This window comes from Pinus tabuliformis, chromosome 6, assembly GCF_031772625.1.
Source record: "Pinus tabuliformis cultivar Carrire ecotype Pingquan chromosome 6, CPIR1, whole genome shotgun sequence".
Lineage (NCBI taxonomy): Eukaryota > Viridiplantae > Streptophyta > Pinopsida > Pinales > Pinaceae > Pinus > Pinus tabuliformis.
The window spans coordinates 1,464,263,349-1,464,268,600 of NC_142292.1; positions in this window are offsets into that span (position 1 = coordinate 1,464,263,349).

Consider the following 5,252-nt stretch of genomic DNA (forward strand, 5'->3'; position numbering starts at 1 on the left):
CAAAGCTGAAAGGAATGTCTACGTCAAGAATGCTGAAATCTGAAGAAACCTGGAAAAGGAGGTCGACAAGATAAATGTCAGTAGCTTTCTACCCTCATGTATGTTAAATTTCACTTTTTGTCAAAGACTTAATTACGTAAAGAATGAAGCCTATCGTAATTACGTAAACAACTTACTCTGCTGAGAACTCTTCCCAATGGAGTTGCATCAAAGAATGCCATCAGGTCAATGTTCTAAGTTTCCCATCAAAGGTGATGGTAGATGAGGCTTGGTAGATGAAGCTTAGTGCTTGCCAAAAAGCTGCCAAAAGAGAACAACAACAACAACTGTCAAAGAAAAAGCAGTGAAAATATCTTGGAGAGTGACAAAAGAATTGGAAAAAGCAGTAATGCATATCTTCGAGAGTGACAAAAGAATTGGAAAAAACAGTAATGCAACTCAAAGGGCCAGGTTCAATGCACAGCAGAACTGGAGGTGAAAAGAAGGCAACTCAAATATTTGGAAAAAGCAGTCAACTTCAAATCAACGGTTGAAACTGTCAAACTTGATCAAACGGTTCAGGTTAAAAGTGTTGACAATTGTTGATGCATAGGAAGGCCTATCGGCCTAATTATATAAAATATTTATTTATTACATAACAATCTTTATAATAATATTATATAAATTAATTATTCTTAGATAATATCATTATATAAAATATTTATTTATTACATAACAATGTGTATTTATTACATAACATCTAGTTTCTAACTAAATATCAAATACTTTAACAAACATCCATTTAACACGTATTCTTAAATAATTTTTTCTTACCTCAGTAATGATTTCGCAAATAATTTAGCAAACATCTATTTAACATGTATTCTTAATATTTTTTTCTTACCTCAATAATGATTTCACCAACGACTAATTTTAAACGGTTAACCCTCAACAATGATGCATACTTGCAGTCGTTTTAAATGGTTAACCCCAAAAAATGATGCACACTTGCTATTTATTCTCTTAGATCGATTGATTTCTCACATTAGTTGGTTCAAAACCTCGACCCAATCCTACTGATGTGATTAATCCGAAATACCGATTTCTACATTATGGATCACAAAAGTCTTAGATCTAAGAAATATTATTATTAAACAAATTTCACAAAATAAAAACAAAAATATTATTATTAAACAAAAGTGTTCACACTTCCGCACAACATAAACACAAATATTTAAGTTAGATTAGTTAGAACGCAGAACCAAGAATGAAGCAAGAACAAACATAAAAGAGTGAGTTCGGGTGAAATGTCAGTTGGAAACAAGGTGCGCAAGACATTGTACAAAGGTGGAAGAATGAAGCAAGAACAAACATAACTGAGTGAGTTCGGATGAAATGTGAGTTGGGAAACAAAGTGTGAAGCACATTGTACGAAGGTGGATATGGAAGAATTAGTAGAGAAATGGCTATGTGGAGGAAGCGTGTGAAAAGGGAAATACAAATACTTAATCAATTAATTAACAATAATAGTAAAAAAAAAAAAATTTCTACATTACAGCTATTAATTTTGTTGTTATTATTATTATTAATTTAATGTTTCACTATAACATTTACAACATATCCCTATACTACATTGCAAAAGAAATTAATCAAAAATACAATCACATCATTATCACCTTGTTAAAATATGAAAAAAATATTCACAAATTCTTGCCTATTTTGAAAAGATCCATTCCTAAAGTGATTTTCCCATGTTTCAGATAGCTAAATTGTAGAAATTCTGACTGTAGATCTCCTGATAATGCAATGTAACTAAAGAAAAATACCTGATCTACTTCTACTATCAAACTTTGTGGAAGCTTAATCGATTTTGAGCAAGATCAAACAAAACACATAGAAAAGAGAAGAAGAATAAATCACATATGAAACACAGAAGAATACTGTTGGGAAAGCCTCAGCTAAAAACCCCGCTATCTGTATTATCATATAAGGTGGAAATAAATCAATATTACACAAAGCTTTAGCTCCCACAACTAACAAGCTCTCAGTACAATCGTCCTGGATTCTCAGAAGCAAACAAGGCTTCTCAAAAACCTTCTCCTCTACCCTCCAAGCCTCATATTTCCTTGTTCTGTTTCTCCTGGGTGATCCTATTGTTACAGAGTGTAACACTAATCACTCATATTGATGTCACACCTTGTAAAACTGCACAATCCTTAAGGAACCTTATTCCTTCTTCAAGGATGAGTTTCCTTTATAGGAAAATTCCTCCAACTGATAGTGCAATTTCCATGTCTTTAATATTAACTGGGTCTTTGTCTAAATTGACATGCATGAGTTATTTATGAGAGAATCCTCAGTTATCTGGAGTACAATAGTTGCATGCATGCATGCATTAACTAACTAAACTCACAATTAGTTCGTCAAACTGTTTGGAACTAATTTAACTGGACTTAACTCAGTTAACTGAGCTAACTAATTACAACTCAAATACAAGTCATAATTATCTCCTTAATCAAGGGATAATCTCCTTAATTTAATGGATAACTGTTGCATGACTTGAGAAAAACTTCTAGCTTGAATTTCTCCAACTAATTAATCCAAAATGAATTAATTAATTAATTTTCAAGCAACTGGTGAAACTACGAATTTCAATTCTCAATTCTCATTCAAGGACAAATCATAATTGGAATATATTGAATGCTATTTTTAGCATTTCTTGTGAGTATTGTCAACATAAATAATAAACTTGAGTTGTTTAGAAAATTTGGACAACAACTACATAAAAGTAAAAGTGATGATGGTATAATCTTATTCTCTTTATGGGTGAAAGAAAGTTGTAGTTGGCCATGAAACAAAAAAACATTCATTAATGAAAAAGTGTTTATATCCCAGCAAACTTTAGGAGTATTATCTATTAAATAAATGAATAATTATGTTATATTCTTGTAACTCTAATAAAAACATGTGAATGTACATATATTACTATTTATATTGTTTAAACATCTCTTTATTGTTATTATAATAGATGTCGAGGATATGCCCTAAGGTATGATTTACCACTTTGGACTATTCGTTGGTGTATAAGTAGAAAGCCTTGCAAAAGCATATGTAGCATCGGCAGTTCCTATATCCAACCCCATAGGAAAGTAATTGCGCCTGACATGCGCAGCAGATAGCCATATAACACCGCGGGTCTTTTTTTTTTCCTTGTCTAATCATTACCGCGCGCCTGTTATATGGCTATCTGCTGCGCATCTCAAAGCGCAATTACTTTCCTATGGGGTTGGATATAGGAACCGCCATGTAGCATCCAAACAAGCTACGTGGTGCTTTCTAAAAGTGAATGTGAAAACAAAATTCCCTATCTAGGGTGCCGACATAAAAATGTCTCCAATGTTGTCCCCAAAATAATGGGCCTACAACCGGAGCATTGGTTGTCTTAGTGAGTAAAAAACAATATCATTTTAGAAAATCACGCACAAAAAAAGGTTCATTCTCGTGAAACATCATCGTAAGCCTTGCAAAAGCATATGTAGCATCCAAACAAGCTACGTGGTGCTTTCTAAAAGTGAATGTGAAAACAAAATTCCCTATCTAGGGTGCCGACATAAAAATGTCTCCAATGTTGTCCCCAAAATAATGGGCCTACAACCGGAGCATTGGTTGTCTTAGTGAGTAAAAAACAATATCATTTTAGAAAATCACGCACAAAAAAAGGTTCATTCTCGTGAAACATCATCGTAAGCCTATTGATGAAGTTTACATAATTTTTTTAAGAAGCAATGACATACTCTAGATCCAATAAATTGAAATTACATGGAAAACCTTTTATGTTTTTATTAAAGTTTTAAATCAAAAACAAATTCTTTAAAAATGATCTCTCCCATTTCTCTATATATGTGAAAATGTATTATTTAATGTCATTTAAATTTCAAAATAATATAGATAAATAATAATATATTTTTAATATTATTATATTATTTAATTATATTTATTACAATTAAAATTTTAAATTACATATAAACAATTAAATAGTATACTATTTTGGTAAATATTTAGTTATTTGTTTTTTTAGGTAAAGTGAGTCTTGAGATGAGAGATAAGTCTTGAGATGAGAGATATGTTTAATATTTAGTTTGAAAATGTGTGACTTGTTAATTTTATATAAGTCTATATTATCTTTTTCTTTGATAATTGCATCCCTTCATTAACACGTTAAGTTTCCTCATAACATTATTAAGATTTACATTATTATTCATCCTCATATGCAACTATGTAGAAAGAACAATATCGTCATCATCAATGCAGCAGAACATAAAGGAAAAATAGAAAAAAACATTCACACATAGAGACACCAGATTGGTTGGAGACTAGGGAAAAGCCCACTATGGGGAAACCCTTGCAAATTCTTCTTCTTAGGTTGTGATCAAATAATTTAGCAAAATAAAGTAGAATCATCCATATCTTCATCTATGCAACTAATCACCAAAACAACTACAATGTCCATGAAATGAACCCAACAATGTATATGCTCAAAACTATGATTCTGAAGACTGTGATGAATTGTCACTGCCTGCAGTCAACTGTCGAACCCTGCGGTCACTGAGCGAAATATTCAGAAGCATGAGATTTAATATTTTAGATCCTAGTCAAATGGAGGAGGTGTCATGCAAGCGACTATAGCTTTACCAGTCACTCTCTTAAGCCAGGCATGCGAGTGACCGGGGTTAGATTTGGACCGCGGAAACCCTAAACCCATAGTCACATGGAGGGAGAGTTGTCAGTATGACTGGAAGGCTCGATTCGCATGGATGAGCTTCTCTGTGTGCCAATATAGTCAAATATTTCATGTTCTATTCCTATGACTAGGGCCTAAAATCGTATATTAGAAATGCAATCTTCGGTCCCTGCAATTTCACCTTAGAACGAACCTAATCCTCCATGGATGAGTCTCAAACCTGTCTAAGCCAAAAACCAAGAGAGAAGAGTGTCTCATCTAAGCACTTGTCTTTATAGCCTTTCAAGGTACACCACTTTTCTTTAGGGCCGACCTTATCGAATGTGCACGCATGGGATTTTCTTCATAAGTACACTTTCCCTTATGCGATTTGAGTGATATTTAGGTCACTTTTGGTCCTCTCAAAAAGCGGAATTCAATGAAATCATTATATTCATCATGTGAGATGTACAAAGTGTAATTTGACCGTAGTTTCATATCTTTAACACTCCCTCTCAACTACAGAGAATTCCACCTACATCATGTCATGTGT